The sequence below is a fragment of the Ailuropoda melanoleuca genome, chromosome 6 (assembly GCF_002007445.2).
Source record: "Ailuropoda melanoleuca isolate Jingjing chromosome 6, ASM200744v2, whole genome shotgun sequence".
NCBI classification, from domain to species: Eukaryota; Metazoa; Chordata; class Mammalia; order Carnivora; family Ursidae; genus Ailuropoda; species Ailuropoda melanoleuca.
This window is the reverse complement of record NC_048223.1, coordinates 76,683,381-76,707,599: the sequence shown is the minus strand read 5'-3', so window position 1 is coordinate 76,707,599 and position 24,219 is coordinate 76,683,381. Positions and strand designations below refer to the sequence as shown.

Genomic DNA, 24,219 nt, shown 5'->3' with positions numbered 1-24,219 from the left:
GATGGAGAAAATATAATTATGGCCATTTGGTGGATGAAGCATAAAAGTTAAAACAATTTGCTTAGGGCACCCTTCTATACTGTTAATGATGGACTAGAACCTGCACTCACTGATTCTACCAGTGCTCCTTCTAGATCAAAGCTTTTCTCCCTACCAAATCCTGTGATTCTGTGACTGAATGCATTCCAGATCCTAAACTCTGAATCTTGCTTCACCAAAAAAAGTTGAGATTTCTGGCATTCTCGCCTGGTTTGTTTGAGCTCTTGACAAGTTCATTTGGGTGGAAGAATGCATGGACTAGCCAAGCTCTGCAAATCTTTCAAACAGCTAAGTTAGATGCTGTTTGTTTATAAACAAAGCATTCTTCTGAAAGGTAACTTAATTTTTTTTTTAAAGATTTTATTTATTTTTTTGACAGAGATAGAGACAGCCAGCGAGAGAGGGAACACAAGCAGGGGGAGTGGGAGAGGAAGAAGCAGGCTCATAGCGGAGGAGCCTGATGTGGGTCTCGATCCCATAACGCAGGGATCACGCCCTGAGCCGAAGGCAGGCGCTTAACCGCTGTGCCACCCAGGCGCCCCTGACTTAATTGTTTTCAATAAAAATATTTTTTAAAATTTGTAAACATTTCCTATGCTTGACAAAATAGCTGTTGGACATTCCCCTACAAGCTACAGCACTTGAAAATGTCATACTTAGGACTCAAGTTATTTATATTCAAAGAGTGATACATTGCTAAGGAAAGATATCAGAAAATGAGAAAGGAGTAACTGGAGTCTGATACAGTTGTCAGGCTATTCATAAATTTTTCACAACCAAAATTAATAAATAAATGTGTCTTATTCACAAATGTATTTCCAATGCTAGATATAATGCCTGGAATATTGTAAGGGCTCAATAAATATTTATTGAATGAATGAATGAATGAATGAGTAAGTGAGTGAATAACTAAAATAGGCTCTCTTATTACACAAATTGATCCAAATAGAGTGAAGGCAAAAGTTGTTTGGTAAAATGTAGTAGTCTCCTGACACGATTGTTTTCCTTTTGGAAAACAAGTACACCTCCTGTGGGAATTAGAAATTTGGTTCAAAACAAGAAAACAGCTGAAAGCTGAATTGGAGCCTTCTCTAAAACAACTCTTAATACTAGTGCTAGGGTACTACATCAGTTAAGATGTGTTTGGTTACTTGCAAATGAGATTTGAGAAAATTTAAATTTAATTTGCTTAAACAATAAGTGAATTTATATATGAACTTGCATAGCTAAAACATCCAACTGTAGTTTGGGCCTCAGATACTATTTGATTAAGGTTTTACTCAGTCTCTCTCAGCTCTGACCTATTTCATGTGTTGGCTTGTCCTCAAGTTGTCTTTCATCATGGTAGACAAAGGGCTGCCACAAGATCTTAGGGCTATTTCCTTTGTTTTACTCTCTAGAGAGTATGTCTACTCTCAGCCATGAAACAAGAATATTGGTCTTCACTCTATTTGGATCAATTTAGGCTACAATCCCCACTTTCTGAACCCCTAACCAAACAATTCCTGGGGTCAAAGAAACGTCATGAATTGTTTGTGACCTGGGTTAAGTGACCATCCCTAATTGCTGTGGCAAGACAAATTGTCACTTTACTGATGTGAATCAGGCTTATCAGAATGAGGGGCCTCCCCTGATTTTGGAGCAGATAAATTTCTTGGATATGGATTTGATTTTATTATTTTTGGAATGTACTTTCTCATTATCTCTGCAGATATTTCTAAAGGCTCGTTTCCTTTCTCTTCCCTTCCTGGAACTCCAACCACACATATGTAGGATTTTTGATACTGTCCCACAGCTTATTTTATTGTTGTTCTATTTTTTTTTTCACCTTTTTTCTCTTTGGTTACTGGCATCCCATGCTTATCAAAAGTTTGCATAACACCACTTTGCTTTTATGAAAGACCTACATCAGTACCTCTTTTTGCTAACTGAAAGAAATCAGAAGAGGATTACCAAAAAAGACAAAAAGCAAAAATAGTGTTCAGTGTTTGTTTTGCAGTGAGCTGTTATAGGGGCAGTATGCACCCCAGGCAGAAAGAGTGGCACTGCCAAGCTCCTTCCCCAAGAACTACACTCATCATCTCAGCACCAAGCTACCATACCTTTGCACAGTGTCTGCGAGCATCTGTGCTTTATCTTGATTTATTTTGTACATCTGTTAGCAAGATGTGTCCTAGGGTATCAGAAAATCCTTAGAGAGGTTATTTTTGGGGTCTGGAAATGCTAAAAAAATTTTCCGCATAAGTTAATGGCTATTGCTTCTTCACTTTTTGCTGTTTCAACTTGGGGAAGGTTCATAGAAATTCTGTACTTTCGATAGATGGTGAAACCTGTATTGGTTTGGATAACTTGTTCTTTTCTCAGCTGTGTTGAATACACTGATAAGTCCATTCAAAGAATTATTCATCTCTGAATAATGGGATTTCCCCCCAGTACTTGCCTTTTTCATCTACCTACTGAAATTCCCAATCTGTTCATGGATTTTGTCCACTTTTTTTCACTAGTTAGTTTAAAGTCCTTATCTGATTGTTCCAACATTGGGCTCATCTCTGAATTCATTTCTGTTGACTACGTTGTCTCTTGACAATGGGATTTTTGTTTGTGTGTCTCATGGTTTTCTAATGAATGCTGGACATTATGTGTAGAACAGTACTATTTTCTGGTAAGCAGTGTCCACACCTGACAATGAACACACCTCTTCTTTTGTCAGGTTGTTAACGTTGGGGGTTAGATCAATCTAGTAGGAGTGGAGCTGGGCTGGGGCTTTGTACATCACAGACTTCAAATTCATTTATCAGGAAGATGCTGTTTCCTTTTAGCATGGGGGCTGCTGTGCCAGAGAGTTTCTCTCAGTGTTCCTGCTGTCCCCCTGCACTTTCAATTGCCCCCGTGTTCTTATGGCACAGAGGGGGTCTCTCTCTCCACACTCAGTGTTTGTGATAGAGATTTTCTGTGTCCTAGTCCAGTCTCAGTCTTAGGGAGGTTCAGTTTGCCTGGGCCTTGGGAGGTGGGACTTCTTCAGTCTCCTCTCTGTGGAAGCCAACTCAGCCTTTTATCTCTGCTTGGTCTTGGGCAAGAGTTTCCTGCTCCTCCCTCAGCAATAGTGGATCTCAGCTTGTGATCAGTGTAGGATCGAGGGTCTAAGTGAATTTCCTGCCTCCCCCCCCCCCCCGCAAAGATAAAGGGCTTTCCTTCTATGCTTCCCCTATCCACAAGGGATCTTTTCTGTGCCCTGGGGGCCAACGTGTTTGCTACCCCTTATCCAGTGGCTTATGGCTTTTGCTTCCTAGGATAGAAGAGTCTGAGGAATAAGGGTCTGGGAGGTTTTATGCCCAATTCTTAGCAGCCGCCAATTACCTCCTTTATGTCTGCAATATTTGGGGTTCTCTATGATCTCCTGCCCTGCCCCTAATCATTCATCTGAGTTCCACTAAGCTTGTGGGAAAAACTTGCAAGTGCAATTTCCCTTTGTGTCTGAGGCTCCAAACTGACATACTAGCCTACACATGACCTTTAGCAATTCATTAAACTTTTTGTTGAGTTATCTCTTACTCTGCCAAAGGTCTAAACTATGTGGCCCATTTCTCCTTGGAACTCAAGTTACTTGGTTGCCTTGCAACCTCAGCTGTCTGGTGTGCTCAAGAAAATGTATGATTTTGAAGATTATCTGGCTTTTTTTGTCATTGTGGAAGCAAAATTCTTTGCACTTTTTTTACATCCCAGGCAGAAGTAGAAGTCACACCTACACTGAAATGCTGGGCAGTTTGGAAAGTCTTAATAAGGCTGGCAAAGTTGGGGATGAATTCTAGGTAGGCAGCACACAGTGTCCATTTCAGGTACAAACATAATAAATACAATTCTGGTAATAAGTTTTATAAAGGAAAAGTTTGACTTTGTGTAGACAGTTCATAGGTTAAGATAGACTAGGTAATGCTGAAGTTATAAATCACTCTTAAGTTTTAGTGAGTTAACATGATAGAAGTTTGCTTTTCGCTCAAGCTACATACCCAGCAGAGATTGTGAAGGCAGTGCAGAGTTTGAGGCTTGGTTCCTCGTAGGAACTCAGAGATCTGGACTGATAAAGGCTTCATCTTGATATGGGCTTCCATGGTAACTGCAATACGTAGCAGGGACTGTGATGAAACACATTTTGACTTTCAAACGTGTCACTTCCAAAGGCCAAAGCAAATTAGTTGGCCAAAACTAACTTTAAAGAAGGTGGAGAAGAGGGGTGCCTGGGTGGCTCAGATGGTTGAGAGTCTGCCTTTGGCTCAGGGCATGATCTATAGATCCTGGGATCAAGCCCCATGTCAAGCCTGGCGTCGGGCTCCCAGCTTGGAGGGGAGTCTGCTTCTCCCTCTGCCTCTCCCTCTCCCCTTGCTTGTTTTTTCTCTCTCAAATGAATAAATTTTTAAAAATCTTTTTTTTTTTTTTTAAGATTTTATTTATTTACTTGACAGAGAGACAGCTAGCGAGAGACGGAACACAAGTAGGGGGAGTGGGAGAGGAAGAAGCAGGCTCATAGCAGAGGAGCCTGATGTGGGGCTCGATCCCAGAACGCCGGGATCACGCCCTGAGCCGAAGGCAGACGCTTAACCGCTGTGCCACCCAGGCGCCCCAATTTTTAAAAATCTTAAAAAGAGAAGGTGGAGAAGAGCAGACCATCCTGTCTGGGAAAAGTCCTAGAAATATTTGGTGAACAGTACTAATGAATACCATGGGGAGGTAGCCTTGCCTTGCCAACCAGCAAAGACATGTGCAGTTAATGTGTGGCTGACTCAAGTTTAGCAGAATTAAATCTAAAGAAACCACGGATTAATTTTAAATTAAAGCCGCAAGTAGATAGAAGTTTAGTTTTTATACAAGGTTTCATTGTGATATGAGAATCTGTTTAATATTGACAAGCTGACTATTCACTGGCAGAGTAAGTTTGGAACTGGTGATGACCCCTGTCATTTCAAATCTAATAAGATTCAAAATCAAACTATTCAAATGCTCTGCAAATTCTGCTCACTTTCTCAACTTCTTTATTTGGTTGTTGACACTGTCATTCTGGCCAGCTTTCCAAACTGGAGACCACGGCACTTTTTTGTGTGTAACTAATATGTTCTGCTTTGCCAGCTTGAGGGTACAATATGAGGTCATATGCCTTTTGCTATTTAAATTAAAGCTCTTAATGCTTCCGTCCTGTTTACTGAGAGTTCTTTCTTCCTCTCTAGAGTCCTCTTCCTCAGTGAATTCTCATGATTTCAAGAATGTTTATCCTTTGTAAGGGGTCAGTCCTAATTACTACATTCACTTCTAGGACAGAACGTTAGAAAATTTACTCAGATCGTTGGGAAATGTCATTGTCTTCAAATATTGTTTCAGTCATAATCATATAAGTGATGAGTGTATTAGTTTCTTATTGCTTCTATGATAAGTTATCACCAACCTGATGGCTCAAACAATACAAATTTATTATCTTACAGTTCTGTAAGTCAGAAGTTTGCCATGGGTCTCATTGGGTTAAAATCAAAAGTATTGGCAGGGCTGTGTCCCTTTCTGAATTGTTCTAGGGAAGAATCCATTTCTTTGCCTTTTCCAGGTTCTAGAGGCCTCCCACCTTCCTTGGCTCCCAGTCCCCTTTTTCCATCTTTAAATCAGCAGCGTAGCAAATATCTCACTTTGCTTCCATCCTCACAGCTCTTTCCCTGATCACAGCCGGGAAAGGTTTTCAGCTGTAAAGAATCATTTAATTAAATTGGGCCCACCTGTATAACCCAGACTAATCTCTCCGTCTAAAGGTCCTTAATTATATCTGCAAAGTTCTTTTGCCAGGTAAAGTAACATACTCACAGGTACAAGGGAATAGGATGTGAACATCTTTGAGGAGCCATTATTCTGCCTGCCACAGCATCCCTATTGAGCTCACATGACATAGATGGTCTGGCTACCCCATTGCAGCCACTTTCCTTGATGCCACAGTGACAGGATGTTAGTAACTGGAATGGTTACCAGTTTTAGCTGCATTCATCTCTTGACTTTTGTGTTCCTACTCATGATTAAACAGAAAGTCCCTATCGCTCCTAGTCCCAAGGCTCATTCCCATGCCCAGTGACGTGCAAAACTCATATTCTAACACTGCATTTTCTTTTGTGACAGGTAAATAACATGATATTGTCTCATTTCAAATACTTCAGTGCCTTCCCATTGTACTTGTTACAGTACCAAACAGGCCCTGCATAATCTAGCCTCTGCATACTGATCATCCTGGTTTCTCCCTTGCTTATGGAACTACAAATACACTGTTTCTTTTTAGCTTCTCAAATGGATCAAGATTTTTCCTTTTTTTTTCTTTTTTAAAGATTTTATTTATTTATTTGACAGAGACAGCCAGCAAGAGAGGGAACACAAGCGGGGGAAGTGGGAGAGGAAGAAGCAGGCTTCCAGCAGAGGAGCCTGATGTGGGGCTTGATCCCAGAATGCCGGGATCACGCCCTGAGCCGAAGGCAGACGCTTAACGACCGTGCTACCCAGGCGCCCCGGATCAAGCTTTTTCCTGTCACATGCACCTCACATGTGCTATTCTCTCTCTTTAGAATGCTCTTGTTCACATACTTCATTTGGCCAACTCCAGTCTCAGTTTATATGTCACTTCTTCAGCGACACTTTTCCTGTGTTATCTATTTAAATTATTAAGTCCCTACTGTTATTCTTTTCCATGCACCTTATTTTCTTTTATTATAATTAATATTTATTTATTTAGTGTATTTTTGGTTTCCTTCAAAGGACTCCAAGTTATATGACAGCAGGAATCATACATCACTCTATCCAATAAGGTTATAAACTCTTTAAGAGACTGTCTAATTAAAGTTTGATCTTCCACAGCCCAGCAGGCAATGTCTTGGACACTGTTGGTAGGCATTCCATAAATATTTATTCAATGAATCTTGGACTACTAATCTAGACTCCACTTTCTCTTCTAGTTCACATAGCATAAAATTCTAAAACATTGCTTCCATTATCTTAATCCCCTGCTGAAAAACTTATCCACTATTACCTATTTTATCAAATTCAACTTTATTATTTCTTCTCTCAAGTGAAGTATGTAGTATTTTATAATCCTCACAGTTCAGTACTTATCTACTCTCTCAAATGATTTCTAATCGTTTCATATGTGTGAATACAATTTGATTAAAACTGCCTTCAATAAGTCTACATTTTCTATTTCGGCTTCCCCCTTTCTTGGAAGAAACCATCATACAAAATGTGAAATAAAAAGCTGATTTATTATTTTCTATGTATAGAAGCACTATACCTGTTTGGTCTAGTCTCTTTGCTGACCTTTTTTTTTTTTTTTGTTATTTAACATACCTTTTATTTTTATATATATATTTTTTATGTTTTTTTATTATATTATGTTAGTCACCATATAGTACATCCCTGGTTTCTGATGTAAAGCTCGATGATTCATTAGTTGCGTATAACACCCAGTGCACCATGCAATACAGGCCCTCCTTACTTCTGTGAAAGGTGGAGTTCAGGGATTGACTGACTTTCAAAGATGGGAGGGGGTTGGGTTGACATCAGCTATGAAAGCATAATTATTCTCGTGTAGAGACTTTACAATTGGCTGATTTTCAGAGATGTGTTCACAAGAGTAAGGCTGTTACTGTTTGGCTAACTTTAAAAAGTGGGAAGCTGTCACTGACAGGCTGGTTTTTTAGAGGCTTGTTCACAAGGTTGAGTTACCACCATTGATCTATTAATTAAGTTTAAAAATTACTTCTGTTCATTAGTTGTTACCATAGTTATATAATAATCTTTTCCTCTAAACATGGGACTTTTAACATTTTGTTTAAGAAATATTTATTAACTGATGAACCTATTTAACTTTTTCAGATGCAAGAAGAGATTGGAGGTTTATAGAACAGTTGGGGGATACAACAGTTCTGTTCTAATGTTTGGTCTTTCAAAGGGGAGTCGTGTCATTCTTTTTCTGCTAAGGTATCTCTCATTTTCATTCTAACAACCAAGCAGGGATAATCAGGTTGAGTAGTCATATATAAAATTGACATGAAATATCCTTTTTGGGCAACCAAATGATACTGATAGGGACAAGTTAGACATTTCTTTCAGTTTCACAACTCATTGCTGATAATGTCATGTAAATTTTTAGGATTGTCGTTACATTTGGAAGAACCTCAAAATAAGATTGTTTCATATGTGACTTAAAAGAGTTCAGGGTGTATCAGTTTTCTTTAAACTGATAATACTCTAACTAGTTGTTGTGAATATCCTTATTCAATTGTAAAAGAACTTTCTTTTATTAGCTAAGCATTGACAAGCATTAAATCTTTCATTAAAATTTTACACATTCGGGGGCACCTGGCTGGCTCAGTTGGTAGAGCATATGACTCTTGATCCCAGGGTTGTGAGTTCAAGAGCCCCCTTGGGGGTAGAGATTACTTAAAATTTCTTTTCACACATCCAATAAATAGTAGGATATCCCACAGATAAGCTTCTGGTTCCCTAAGTTTCAACTTGGTGTCGCTCCACTATACATGTATTTTTGATGATAGAACATAGGACACATTCAAATAGCTATAAAATGTCTGGCCCTGCACCTTTGTTTTACAATGATGGGTGGGTTGGCACAATGGGTGGTAGGAGTATTCTTGGATGCCATTCCAACACTGGGACAGCTGGCAATATTTTAACTATGCATAGAAGTGACTGTGAGTTACAAAAATATATCCCGCTAAACTCAAACCAAATGTATTCTAACTCAGCTTCCTTCAGCTAAATTTAAAAAATGCCTGCTAGCCACTCCTACACCACTAGACAAGCGGAAGTGCTACAGAGGAGAAATCAGTGAGGAACCAATTTGCAGTGTAAAGATCACAGTTAAAATTTTTGTGAACTATGTGAATATACTGCCAGGGCCCCTTCCAGGGCCTTGGAAAATGCTAGTGCAAATAAAGTCCCCTGAAGTTGAAGCCTTTTTAGCTTTGCATTAAATTTGCCTCGGGGCTTGGGGCCATTTTATCTATAGGGTGGATTGTCAATTTTCAGTCAGCTCATATAGGGCTAGTGGGTATGTTGTTTACAGCTCCATTTGAGACAAAGATTTGCCTCTGGTGTCAAAGGGTTTTCTGCCATTTGCTTAAACTAGAAGTTCTCAAATTCTTGGTCTCATGACCATTTCACTCCTAAACAGTATTGAGGACTCCAAAAAGCTTATATGTGGATCATATCTGTCAATATTAACAATATTAGGAGTTAAACATGTAAAATATTTATTAATTCATTTAAAAACAAAAAAACAATAAATCTGTTACATGTTAACTTAAATAACATTTTTAATGAAATAGAACTATTATTTCAAAGCAAAAAGCATTTAGTGAGAAGAGTGGCACTATTTTACATTTCTGAAAATCTCTATAATGTCTGGCTTAACAGAATTCTCACATCTGCTACTGCATTCAATCTGTTGCAATATCACCAAACATGTAGTCTCTGGAAAAGCACAGTCTTGGTATGAAATAATAGGAAATAATTTTGATCTTGTGGACCCCCGACTACACTTTGACAACCGCTGAGTTAGACATCATTCTATCTACTTTCTGGATGCCTAGAGCTTCCAAGTACCTGCTCTCTATTTCTGTATCTATATAATCAACTCCACCTCCTAGGTAAGGGTCAAATGTTAATTGCTGTGCTCTTTGGCATACATGGAAAACTTTAGAAACAACAATTTTTAATGAATCACAAGTCTTAGAGAAGTCATTCTTCCTTTTTACTGACAAGGATAAAAGAATCTCCTTCATTGTCTGCTCCCTGATAGCAAGGCTTTGTTCTTTCAAGAATATAATGGCCAAGGTAAACGTTAGACTAAGACCAAACACAACACTGGGTGTCTCATATGGTGTAACAACAGCATCTAATATGTAGCAAGTCCTTTCTGCGTGCTAGGCACCTACCAAGTGCTTCACGTACATTATCTCATTTAATTCTCCCAGTATTCCTATGAGAAGCCTATCATCATTCCCATTTTACAGATGAGGAAACTGAGATAAAGAGAGGTCAATGCCCTGAGTTTTACAGGGCTGAGCCGGGAACTAAATTTAAAAAAATCTGTCTCTGGAATGCGTATACTTCATCTACTGATAAAGTGTAAAGGTGGCTGAGTGAGATTCGTATAAAATAACAGTAGAGGTGAAAAAGGGAGGTTAGTAAAGCAAAGAGCCTCCGGGACACGACAGCTGAGATACCAAGGATGCACTGTATTATTTTCCACCGGAGTCTTCTTTTCTGCTTCATTCTCTACGTTCCCATGTTCCTCTTCTCATATTTAAGTTATTTCCTTGCTGGTGGTTTCCACGCCCAGGCCTGAAGCCGAGATTGAAATTAACGCGTTTAAACAACCTGATGAAAAGGAGCGAGGCAAACGTGAAGCAACGAAGGTGACGGCGGCGTGGCGAGAACCCTGCGCAGGCGCATCCCATTCCAGGCCCGCCTGCCCGTCCGCGCCCCGCTCCGCCTAAGACTCCGGGGCTGGCGGGGAGTACGGGTGTGGGCCGCGGGTGCGGACCGGAGGGAGGCGCGGGCTGGGCGCCTGCGCAGTCGCCGGGGCGCTGGTGTGATCGAGCTCACGTAGCGAGGGCTGCAGTCGCCTCCTCCCTAGCGCTGCCGTCGCAGCCTAGAGGTTATAAAAGGGCTAACTGGCTCCCTCTGCTGCCCAGTCGCGCCGCCAGCGGGCTGAGGGAAGGGAGCAGGTATCCGGCCCGAGAGCAGGGTACAGGGGACTGAAGAACGCGCCGCCCCTCCCGCCCCACTTCCCAGGTGAGACGCTCCCCGACTCTGTAGACTGTGGCTCAGGCCCTAGGACCGCTGTGGCCCTTCTCGGACAGCTGTGGCGGTCGGCTCCCTGCCCGCTCTGGTGGGATGTCTTGGGGGCGGAGGGTTCTCCAGTTGACCACAGCAACCTGAATACCTTCTTTCCTGGGGACTCGGCCGCGCGCCCCGTGCCCCCGGGCTGCCCCAGAGGCCCTTATGCCCTTCTTCGTGCTCCCCTTATCCCTCCTCCTGCCTATTCGGCGCCCCCGACCGTTGGGGCTGCGGCAGCCTCTGTCCCCGCCCTGGGGACCAGGACTTTCTTGAATATTCCTTCCTTCGCGGGGAGGGCTCACCCTGTTGATTTTTCCGAGCTGCTCTCATACCTGGTCCTCCCTACAGAAGCTGGGGGGCACGCGAGGGCAGGGCGTGCGTTTTTGGCCTCGGCCGCGGCAGATGGTTAGCATGTGGCGGAGTGGAGAGCGGATTTTAAAGCTTAGGGCCCGAGCCGAAGCACTCGAGGCATTTCTAGCCTGTCGGAAAGTCGTCCGGTCCGGGTAGCGGACCTAGTCAGAGAAGTTCGGGCTCGACTCATCTGTTGCGCGCAGCGCTGCTGCTGGAGCAGCTAGACGCTGCCCCGGGCGCCGAGTTTCGGGCTGCTGGGTTGAGGAAGACGGCTGTCAGATCACCCAGTCGCCGGGGAAGCTCCTCTTCCTTCCCTCTTCTTCCACGATTTTTTTTTTAAAGGCACACGAGCTTCCCTCACCATCCCCCTTCTCTTTTTCTCAGCAGAGTGTGTGCTGCTTTTAAAAAGTGCACATCAGTGTAGCGAGTTTCGTGGTTGTGTGAGAACTTAAGAGTTGGATTTCACGAATGCCTCCCAGATGTATGTTTTAAGGGGAAGGAAGAATGGTACCATTTCTAGGAGACTGTTTCTCCTAAATAATCGAATGTATTAAGTAGAGTTTAGTTTTTAGACACTTAGATGCGTTCCCGGAGAGTAAAGACTCTTGGAATTTTGCACTGTTTGCTTTAAGAAAGGGATGAAGAAGCAGCTAGCTCTCCTTTTAGGAATTGATCTGAAAGGCCACAGAGACTTGCCAATTTCAACTTAACTGTTTCTGGTTTCTCGGAGAGCTGTGGCTTTTGGACTTTCCCTTGGAACGCACTCCGAAGGGATGAAACAGCCACTACGTGAGTGGGGGAGGGGAAAAGACGTGGCAGAAGTGTTCTTTCATCAGGTTTTTGCTCCTTTTTAAAAAAAAAGTTTCTGGGAAGAAACGTATTTCGCCTTTTAGGTTTAGATGTGTAAATAGCTTTATGAATGAGGCTAGTCTTTTTCTAATATAATCAGATGAAATAGGAACATTGCAATTCATAAAACATTTTGAAGGGATTTTTCTGATTGAGTTTCTATGGAGAAAATGGATACCTTAAGCAGGAAATATTCAAGGAGCAGAAAGTGAACAACTTATAATATGTGTTGCCTTCACTTGAAATTTAAATAGGCATTGCATGTGTTTTTTTCCTTCAATTTTGGCTTTTAACCTGTGAATATAATTTCAGAATCTTAAATAAGAACCTCAAATTTTACCTTTTTCTTTCTGTGGGAAGCATAGGCTTTATGACTTACCTTTAAAAAGCCATGCCAGTTTTGATTTTGAAACATTATGCTTTGAGTTCTGCTAGTGTTTTATTTTTTATTTTTATTTTTTAAAGATTTTATTTATTTATTTGACAGAGACAGAGATAGCCAGCGAGAGAGGGAACACAGGGGGAGTGGGAGAGGAAGAATCGGGCTCACAGTGGAGGAGACTGATGTGGGGCTCGATCCCATAACGCCAGGATCACGCCCTGAGCCGAAGGCAGACGCTCAACCGCTGTGCCACCCAGGCGCCCCTCTGCTAGTGTTTTAGATAGCTGATGGCAAATGCTTCTTATAGATTAACACAGATTAACCAGGAAAAGGACTACTTTGTCTCTTTTTTAGATGGATAATGCTGTTTCCTTTGACATCTTAAAATGAGTTTTATTTTGAAGTACTTAAAGCCAGGACTCTGATAAACGAATAATTACATTTGTCATTTTGTGCCTTGGTAACTAAGGTAGTAAAACAGATAAAAGAAATATATACAACTTTAACTACTGTAGAAAAATTTAGACAGTGCAAAAGACTTTTGAAAAAAAAAAAAAGCTTTATACCACTTAGGTAGTCCAGATTGTTGCAGGTGAACCTTGGCTTTCTGATAATGAGATGTTCACCTTTTCTAATGCTGCAGGGTAGGTTGTGTACTGACAAGCAGTATCTTTCTTAAGGCTAAGTTCATAGTCCTGCTTTTATTCCAGAGATGCCGCAGGAGTTATTCCAGGGACCCAGTGGTAAAGCTGTGAGCCTTCACTTCTGTGGAAGGAATGCCTTATTTTATTTAGCAATTAATTATCACCTGGGATATCATTACTGCTCTTAGATTTGGGAAGTGTACCCTGTGAGATATGTTAGTAGCAGTTCTCAACTTATTTTGAGGTCATGAAATCCATTGAGAATCTGATAGAAGGTATGGATCCTGGGTCAGAAAATGGAAGTGCACACATCTGCATGAAGTATTATGTACCATTTACAGATACTTCCCTCCCCCAACCTTGCACATATGGAAACTGGTATAAGAATAAAAAAATAAAAGATATTTGAAGTTAATCTTCAAGTACATCTAGGTATCTTGAGGCAGTATTTCTTGAATATTTCTGAAAATGGAACTGAGCAGTAAGTCTGACTAGATTTGAGTATATAGATGACAGTAATAAACTTTTGCTGAAACGGTTTTAGCAAAAGTTAATAAGTTGGTGGGAGAATTGTTGAATTGCTAAATTGTCTAGGCAATCATACATGATATTGCTCCCCCCCACTTCCCCTCCCCCCATATGTTGTCATTTGTCTTTGGTTCTATTCTGAAAGTAGAAAATGCTTGAATGTAAACAAAAATAAATTGTATAGGTCCTTGGCATGAAACTGTTGCTCTTCATACAGTAAGAACTTGAATCTTAATTAAATCATAATGGTGTGTTTGTATGTACAATATATGACTATAAGAGACAAGCCAAATAAAGTGTGTATGTATATTTGTGACTAGTTAAAGCTTCATTCGTGTTTCTACCCAATGCAATTTATTTGTATAAATTGAAGCTAAATTCTCATTGGTTTTCCTCTGGCCAAATATTGTGCCTTAATAAAACCTAGAAGTTCAAAAGACTTCATTAAGACTACTGCAGCAATTTTTGAACTTGATGTAATGAGAAACATTCCTTTTCCTCATGTTGCTTTGGATGATCAGCATGACTATTAGTATATTTGGTTGGACTTTGGCAAAAATACAATATAGGAGTCATGCTTCTTACATAGTGTCATCTGTGAATGCATACTATCTTGGACTTTTTCCTCTTCCTGCTTAGTGTTTCAAATAAATATGTCCATGTTTTGGTGGTTTACATATTTTTCATTTAAATAGTAATATTATGTTAATATACTCAGCCTTTCTTTCTTGTTAGGCATTTGAGCTGTTTCTCCATGATAAGTAGTGCAAAGAGAAGGCTGTAATTTAGTGGTTTCTTTTATCCACCTGTATAGCTACAGTCAACTTTAACCAGTTTTCTTTCTATCTGCTTTTTTTCTTTTTTGGGGGAAAAGAAAAACATGACAATAAAACCTTTCATCTGTAATTTTTCCTTCCCCCTGAAAGAATTTTCTAGGGGCATTGGACTGGGCTCTAAAAAGATTTTTTAATCTACCTGACAACGACTAAAGCACTTTATATTTTTTAAAGTGTTTTATATATAATTTGATCTTTAAAATAATTCTGTGAGGTTGTTTTATATCATCCGCATTTTACAAATGAAGAAACTGAGGCTCAGAGAAGTCAAGTAATTTGCCCAAGAATATAGTAACTATCAGAACTTGGACTTGGACCCAGGTTGTCTGTTTTCTGATTCACATTTCATAGTACTTCATTCTTGAAAGTTGATCAGATTGAGTCTGAGGAAATGGAACGGGGGAAAAATAAACAATTTAATAGCATATTACCTTGTATTATAAATGGTTTCAACATCCAGGGTTGAAACAAAGTAGGGTCCCTGGTTAGTAGTAACTAACTTAATCATTCCACTCAGTTTCATTTTAAAAGCATTTATAATGTGTCTAGTAGACAGTGGGAGAATCAAAAGAGTAGTAAGAAATGTTCTGTAGGAAAAATGGGACATGAAAGTTACATGCCTTGCAAGCATGTTACTAACATTTTACTTGATGTTAAATCTGAGTAAGTACTGAATGAAACCCATATCTAGATTCACATCTTCTGCAACCATGAATTCATCTCTCCTTATCTAGTGTATGTAACTTTATTTCATGTATCTTTTCCTGAACTTGACAATTTTGGATCTGGCATTAGGAAAAAGAGGGAATTGAAGACTAGAATGAGAAGAGGGAGACTTGGGTTAAGAAAAATGGAATTTGTACCAAAATTTATATAAATTCCTAGGTAGGGAGCTTCCCAGTGTCCATTCGGGGATATGAGGTGCCCAAATAAAACTTTTTTTTTTTTTTGTGCATGAATATCCAACTATTCTAGACTATCCTTCCTCTGTTGAGTTGCTTTTATACCTTTGCCAAAACCAAACAGACCATTTTCTGTGTCTAGATTCTCTATTTTGTTCCACTGATCTACATGTTTCATTGAAAATTCTGCTTTTGGAATATTTTGCCATCACCTCATATTCCTTACTTAAGCTTAAAAACTCTAAAATGTAAAAATCTAAATTTTACGTTTCAGTTATATCCTTAGGGTGGTGATGACAGTAAAATTGTCTTATCAGAGCTTCCTGTGTAAATAAAAAATCCCTTTGGAGCAAAAGGGATTGATGGTGGTATTGTGTCAGCTAGTAGAGCTGGGGAGTTAAACATTTGGATTTTGTCAATCTGTTCATGATTTGAATTTGTCTCTTCACTTCAGTGCTACTTTGACTTTTTTTTTTTTTAGCTTGCTTACTTACAGAAATAGAAATCTATTAAATGTTTGTTGAATGTTCTATTAAGTGTTTATTAAAGAAAATGCAGAAGTTGAGTGAAGATAATTGTGATCCTGCCTCTCAGTTAACATTTTTTTTTGAGCTCTTTTAGTTACTGTGTAAAGTTTTAAGAGTTTGAATCTCTAATTGCTGCTTTTTATATTACTGCTGGTTTTTTAATGCCCTGACCAATATTAATTGACATTTATGTTATTGGATACACAGTTTCATTAATATAACAACCAGTTTATACAGCCAAGAGAAGATACTGCAAGGTCTTTCTTAAAATGAGAAATATATAGAGTATGTTAATATTTGGAAATACTAGCATTTGTAAGTAACAAATAAAGCATATATAATTTAATGGTTACTTCTTTTCTCTTTTCCCTTTCACTGCTTCTGTCCACTTACTTCTACTCAAATCCTTAAATTATAAAAGTCTGAGTCTGTCTGCTACTAGACTAGGCTACTTGTTCCTTCTCACCACCTTAGCCCAGGATCGAGATTTCCTGGGCTTCCCACCATTCTCCAAGTCTTTCCTTTTCCCACGTCCCTTGAAACACCCTTGGCAACAGATCCATCTATTCTTAAGTTCTTGCCCCACATCTAAAAGTAACGTTTCTTAAGTGTCTTCTATGTGCCTAGTATCCTCCTAGGCACTTCCATCTAAATCACTGTTTTGTTTTGTTTTTTTTATTACTTGCTGGCAGTCAAATTTGACCTAATATTTTGATACCTTTTTTGCTTATTCAGCTTCTTGTTAAGGGGATCACCAAATAAAGGTGGACATTATTGATGAATCTTACTAATTGGGGGGCTTTTAATATCACTTCTGGTAAATTTCTTATATTCTGTATCGTGGGGCATAAGAATACTGACCTTTCAAGCAGAGAAAGACAATTATCATATGGTTTCTCTCATCTATGGAACATAAGAACTAGGATGATCGGTAGGGGAAGAAAGGGATAAAGAAAGGGGGGGTAATCAGAAGGGGGGATGAAACATGAGAGACTATGGACTATGAGAAGCAAACTGAAGACTTCAGAGGGGAGAGGGGTGGGGGAATGGGATAGACTGGTGATGGGTAGTAAGGAGGGCACGTATTGCATGGTGCACTGGGTGTTATACGCAACTAATGAATCATCGAACTTTGCTTCGGAATCCGGGGATGTACTGTATGGTGACTAACATAATATAATAATAAAATATTAAAAAAAAAAAAAAAGAAATCATGCTAGGAATGGCATTCTGTATTTAGGATCATTTCCTTAGGATAGATTCTTAGGAATTGAATTACAGAGCCTTAAAGATATTGNCATAGGGTGCTGGTCTGTTACGGCACTGAGCTAGGTGTTGGCCTCAGAATCCTTCTCAACACAGTGAGCCAGGAAGCCACTCCTAAAAAAAAAAAAAGAAAAGAAAAAAAAAAGAATCCTGACCTTTCCCCCCACATTGGGAAATGTATGCATTTCTAACTAAAGTGTTTGAAATAGTTGAGAGGTATATTATACAGTTTAATATACATAGTTTAAGAGTCAGTGAAGAATAGCACCATTTTAATAATAAAGATTCATTTCTTTCTCAAACCTTCTCCATCAGCCTACATTTATTTGTAAAATGTTTCTGGTTTGGGGGAACTTGACTTTTCTAGTTGAAACAAACTTTATACATTGAGTTTAATATAAATAGAATTTTTTAACTTCACTTTTGAATTTTTACACTTTTCCTAATGATTCCATGTAAAGTGGAAACTAGAACTACTTAAAAGACATACACAAATCTAGTGCATCAATAACTGGGGATTTTCTTTTTTGCTATGCTATTTTCACAACCACAGGTGTGCTTGCTAGGCAATATAACCATCACAGAAGTAAAGGTGAAGTAGAATACTGGTAAAGAAAAACAAAGCAAGTTTAGATTCAATTTTGAATCCAAGTTCCAATTCAAATCTTTTTAAAAAATGGATTAAAATATTTACTCTAAACTCTATCTTTGATATCTTTGGATTTCTAACAAGCCAAAAAATTACCTTATTATTTATTTTGCCTACAAAAATATTAACTGCAGGGTTAGACAAACAATTAATTAGGACTCTGGGTTAAACAGAAACCCAACTCATACTAAGACACATTGGAATTTATGTAAGTATTGTGGGGATAGGGAGTTGTTTAACAATTGTGGTCCAGAATGTGATTAGATTTCAAGAATATCAGGAACATCAGAATGTTTTCTTTTGTCTATCTTCCTCTCTGTATATTTGCTTCGCTTTTTATTCTTTCCAGATAAACTTCATTTACTTTTTGACCTATATGTCAAAATCTGGTCCATTACTTCTCCTGAGGCTTAAATAATTCAGGCATTCAAAGAGTGCCTGCCCTTTTTTTCTCAATTTTATTTTCAAAATTTCCAGGAAAGAACTTTGGTCACTTGGTGAGGGAGAAGTATCGTGCTGTATAACATGACTGATGAAACTATGAGGATGAATTAAAGGTAGATTGAGGCAGTAAAAAAGGTAGAAGGGGGCAGTTTCTAGAAGAAAAAGAGTAGTGGTGGTAGAGGCAGCATATAGGCAAAAATAGGTGTGTGTTTTTGAAATGATATATTCAGTTCTTTCTGACAAGGAAAAGAATCTCCAAAAGACAGACTATATTGTACTTCAGGTAAGGCTAATATCTTGATTTAGAGCTTCTTTCCAACCAAATTTCAAAATGTTGTTCAGCTGGAATTATATCAATGACTGGGTTCACTGCTCAAGTACAGAAAGCTGTGGGAAAGCTAGCATGATTTCTGAGTTTTTGATAGAAAAGTTGGTCATAGCCATTAAAGCACTTAGTCCGTCAGATTGTATGTGTTAGAGATGTGGCTTACTCTCTTTGGGAGCATAAGTATGACTGGAATTCATGGTGTTAAGTTAAAACAAATGGCAATTTGCCAGAGGGATTATAAGGAAGAACAGAAATATAACTAGTTCTATTAGTAAGTACTCTTAGTTGTCTTAGAAAATCCTTCCTACTTAGATGGAAGAGACATGCCAAGTCTTGCTATGCACCACATTGTTATAGCCTGAATTAGAAGCCTGGATTTGTGCTGGTTTTTTGCATTCACTATAAAAACTGTTAAAAAAAAAAATTAAAGTCTAACACAGATGTCAGGAATACCAACAGTTGAATGTGGGATTTGTATGAGGTTAAATAAATTTAAGCTGGAGCCCTCTAAAAGAAGATTTGGAACAGTTGTGTAAGGTATGGAGAGACTGCTAGATCTGTGGAAAATTTTTAGTGTCAGAGAAAGTTTAGATTAGAATATCAAACATTCTTTAGTTGGCCTTATTAATTTTTAATGATTTATCTGGGAAAGACCAACTTTTTAAAATGTTGCAATTTTTTTCTTGGAAGAAAAATGTTAGACTGAAAGGCTAATAGAGTTATTTGCCAGATACCCTGTTCCTAGTAATTCATTAAATAACTTGTACATACAATTCAATGAATCCTGATAACTCAAAGTTGTAAATATTTACAATGTAGTAGAACTGTTTTAAAATCTGTTCCCAGGTTTGATTGACCTGTGAGTGTGTGGGATTGGACTTTCCTGGGAGAAGGACTGTAGGGAAAGTTTTGGATAGATATTATACTTTGCTGTTTATTTTTATCTGGCTTACCTGAGAATATGTTTTCCAGAAAGATTTCTTCCATATTCTTTTTTCCTTATAGTTTCTAAAATATAATATTCAAGCATATTGAACATGTATAATATACATTTGTTATAAAAAGTAGGTAATTAGCATTCATGAACCCACCATCTAACCAAGAACCAAAATATCAGTAATTTATCTGTAGTGTTTCCATACTACATTTGATGCTAGCATGAATTTATCTTTGTATCTTTGACTCCCCTTTGGCTTTCTTTTCTTTCTTTCTCTTCTCTTCTCTTCTCTTCTCTTCTCTTCTCTTCTCTTCTCTTCTCTTCTCTTTTTTCTCTTTTCTTTTCTTTTCTTTCTTTCTTTCTTTTTCTTTTCTTTTTCTTTTCTTTCTTTCTTTCTTTTTTCTTTTTCTTTTCTTTTTCTTTTCTTTTCTTTTCTTTTCTTTTCTTTTCTTTTCTTTTCTTTTTTCTTTTCTTTCATCCAGTCTTTTCAAAGAGCTGAGGTTTACCTTCCTTGCATCCTCTTTAACCCATTTACATTCTATTTCAAGCTTGTTTAAGGATTTAGAACAGGAGACATTTGTATCTTAGTATTTAAAAATTTTTTTAAAAAAATTTATTTTTAAGTAACTTCTACACCCATTGTGGAGCTCAGACTCACAACCCTGAGATCAAGAGTCTCATGTTTTACCGACTGAGCCAGCCAGGAGCCCCTCTATCTTATAGTTTTTGATAAAATTCCATTGTCTTTTAGGATGCTTGACTCTTAAATGCTTATAGTGATTTGCTTTGCAAGCTGCTAACTGAATGAAGATGGAAATGAATGGAATTGAGACATCAGAAGTAAGGAAACCATTGTTTTAAAAACCTGTGATTAATAAAGATATGCTTGCTTATTAACAAGTATCTGGTATTAAAAGAGATTGGAGGAGGGGGTCCTGAGTAGCTCAGATGGTTGCGGATCTGACTCTTAATCTCAGCTCAGGTCTTGATCTCACAGTTGTGAGTTTGAGCCCCATGTTGGGATCCAAGTTGGGCATGGAGCCTACTTAAAAAAAGAAAAAAGAGAGAGAGAGATTAAAGGAACTATTCACTAGAATAATTAGAAATTCAATTATTTTTTTCAAAAAATAAAGTAAAATTTTACTCTTTTAAAGGTAGAAAGCACCTTTTGTATGATTTTAAGGGATGTTTGTATCTGGTGGTTTTCAAAGTGTGATCCCCAGGCCAGCAGCATCACCATCACCTAAGAACTTGTGTAAATTATCTACATGCCTCAGACCTTTAGGTGATTCTGATATAGCTAATGTTTGAGAACCATTGCTATATAGGGCTATCTTCATTTGGTTGGCGTAGTACTGTGTTTGGAGTAATGCTGTGTGGGTCTGAACTTTATATTGCAAATGTTAGAAATCCAACTTGATGTAGTTTAAAATTCCTTAAAAAGGGAATTTAGAGTCTCCCTTTACTGGGTTGGGAGATTATTGGGGTAGCTCACAGATTCAAAGCAATAATTGGAAAGAATCAGGGCTATAGAGCTTGGAATTGGTTGTCTCTCGATGACTTTATTCTGTTTATAGATTGGGCTCCTATGTGTCCTTGACAAGTGGAAAAGATCATCACAGGCAGCTCCAAATTCAAATCCTATAAGCTGAGCAACTCTAGAAGGAGCTGCTTTGTACCACTTCACAAACCCACCCCTCAAACGTTATGTCAGTGACTGGCTTAGCCCACATCATATGTCTGTCTGTAAGAGGAAGGATAATAGAAAAGTGTGCTACTCTGACAATGTAGTTCATGGCTGGATATTTGGGTTGCTTTCATATAAACTTCCTATCTTTGTAGCAGAGAGCGCAATCTGGAGGCTTATATAGTTAGAATGTAGAACAGGCACAAATGGGGATAGTATTTGTTAGCTACTTTTTTGATTTAGAGAATAGTTAACCACTTCATTAAAAGCTTAGGGTGACATAAATAATATGTTCATGTTTTTTTATTGTATGTTTATGATTTTGTATAGAGTTAATTTTTTGTCACTATAAAAGTAAATATACCCTAGGACATCTGGAAAATACAGAGAAATAGAAAACAATTACCTAATGTTCTGTTGTCCAGGAACAACTACATTTTGGTGAATTTTCTCTGTATATTTTCATGCATAGTTAGGATCATATTACGGTATTAATTTTTTTCTTTGTTTTGATCCATATTTATTTATGACTTTCTGTCAGAGTAGTGGAAACTTAATCTAATTCAACACAGATTCCACCAGGGTTGTACGATGTTAATTTATTTTAAGACTTTATTTTTTAAAAGAAATTTTAGGTTCACAGCAAAATTGAGAGGACAGTACAGAGATTTCCCAAAAACTCCTACCCCCACACATGGATAGCCTCAACATCCCACACCAGAGTGGTACATTTGTTATAATTGATTGAATCTACATTGACACATAATTACCCAGAGTTCATACATGGTTTATTTACATTACCCATTCACTCTTGGTGTTATATATTCTGTGGATTTGGACAAATGTATGTCCAAAAATAAATGATGTATTTATCATTATGATATAATACAGAATATTTCCACTGCCCTAAAAATCTGCTGTGCTCCATCTCTTCATCCTCCCATCTCCCAACCATAGATCTTTTTACCATCTTCATAGTTCCAGAATGTCTTTTTTTGGAATTCTACAGTACATAGCCTTTTCAGATTGGCTTTTTTTACTTAGAAATACTCATTTAAGATTCTTCCATGTCTTTTCATGGCTTGATAGCTCACTTCCTTTTAGCATTGAATAATATTCCATTGTCTGGATGTGCCCGTTTATCCATTTACCTACTGAAGGACGTCTTGGTTGCTTCCAAGTTTTGTCCATTATGAAGAAATCTAGAAATATCCACGTGCAGGTTTTGGTGTAGACATAAGTTTTCAACTTTTTTGGGTAAATACAAAGGAGAACAGTTGCCAGATTATATGGTAAAAGTATGATTTTTTAAGAAACTCCCAAACCGTCTTCCAAGATGGCTTTACCATTTTGCTTTCTCACCAGCAATGAATGTGAGTTTGTTAATGTTTAAATTTTGTGTTTTCATTTAAATTCACAAGTTAAAGAATATACTCAAGTTCCTTGACATATATATATATATTACCATCATTAGATATTTTGAATTATAAGTTTGTTAAATTTAATTGTTCATTTGAAGGACAAAAATGGGTCTTTGATAACTGAGTGAACTTTTAAAACTATTTTTCGTTCTTTTGTGACTTTCTGCATTGTTAATCTACTTTTCTGTTAATATCTTAGTGTTTTTCTTACTGATTTGTATGAACTCCTTAAATGAGTTCCATTTTCTTTAGTTTCCTAATTTGTAAGTTTATAGGGTTTTGGTTTTTGGTTTTCGTTTTTTTGGGACTTTTTTGTTTTGTTTTGTTTTGTTTGATAGAGCATGTGTGCTGTGTGTGAGCTGGGAAGGGGAGAGAGAATCTCAAGCAGGCTCCATGCTCAGCACAGAGCCTGACGTGGGGCTCCATCTCAGGACCCTGAGACCATGACCTGAACCGAAATCAAGAGTCAGGCACTTAACCGACTGAGACACCCAGGTGCCCTGTTTCTGGGTTTTTAAAAAAACATATAGAAGCCTAGATTATTTTGTGTATTTAAATTCCGTCTGGCTTTTGATAGGTTATTTGTTTTATCTTTTTTAAAGTTTAGAGATTCTTTTCTCCTTTTAGAGATCTAGTAACTTTTTGTTAATCCATGTAGAATTTATTTTGCAGCATGCAAAAGGTATATTTATTCTTCATTTGATTAATGCTTTGAATTTCTAAGTTCTATCATTGTTAAAATGCAGTTTTCAAACTTTAGTGATTTCTGTAGGCTAATGGTTCTTGATTCATTGAGGGATTTAAGGACAATGAAAGATGACCAAAAAAACTTGAGTTACAAAATATATTTTAGCTATGAAAAAATACCCTCTTACCTGACAAATCTAAACTTTCTTATCAGAGTTTAACATTTAGACAGCATTTCTGATTAGCCTTTTGTTAGTATAGCAAAAGCATTTTATTTTCTGGAAATAACATTTATTCATGAAGAAAATTATGGCAGAAATCTGTGTAAACAGTGAGAAGATTCTAGACTTTTCAGACAGCCCAGGATTTTGAAAAAGCCTTGTGCTTTGGCAGGAGCCCAGGAGAGGAAGTGTCTGCATCTGCTGCATTCTAGAAGCCTTCCCAAAGAGTTACTGTAAAGCAGCCAAGAGAGCAGTGTATTTCACTACTGTGTGGTTCTGGAAGTATCTGGAAGCTTGTGGCAAACTTGAGGAAAGAGAATGTCAGTTTCTGTGGTGATCTATTTTTTATTGAGATTCAAGAAGGGGAAAGGGTTTTTTTTTATGGTTTTGTTTTGTTTTTTGTTTTTGTTTGTTTGTTTTGGCGGAATAGGGAGCTTTCCAATGTGGACTTGAACCTGTTGGTTTAAGTGAAGTCACTTGGAAATAGTCAGAAGTGCCGGCTCAAAGAGGAATAGGGAGACAAGAAGAGTAACCAATGGGAGCCTGTTACTGGGGCAAGAGGTTCTATAATAGTAACTTTCTCTTCTGGAAGGTAATAAGGAGGACTTAAAAAGTCCGTGTATGTGATGGTAAAGGAGCAAGAAAAGTG

The 24,219-nt window shown here is 38.1% G+C and overlaps 1 protein-coding gene across 3 annotated transcripts in view; it reads left to right on the top strand.

Moving 5' to 3' along the window:
* The first annotated feature begins 10,732 nt into the window (after positions 1–10,732).
* The window catches only part of P4HA1 (prolyl 4-hydroxylase subunit alpha 1), a 94,443-nt gene continuing 80,956 nt past the window's right edge, over positions 10,733–24,219 (top strand). For 2 of the 3 annotated variants that reach the window (XM_002920407.4, XM_011226452.3), the window contains exon 1: positions 10,733–10,866. The gene's annotated coding sequence lies outside the window, so the exon portion shown is untranslated. Of the gene's footprint in view, positions 10,867–20,305; positions 20,395–24,219 lie in introns of all 3 variants that reach the window. The other variant, XM_034662673.1, reaches the window with a different exon arrangement.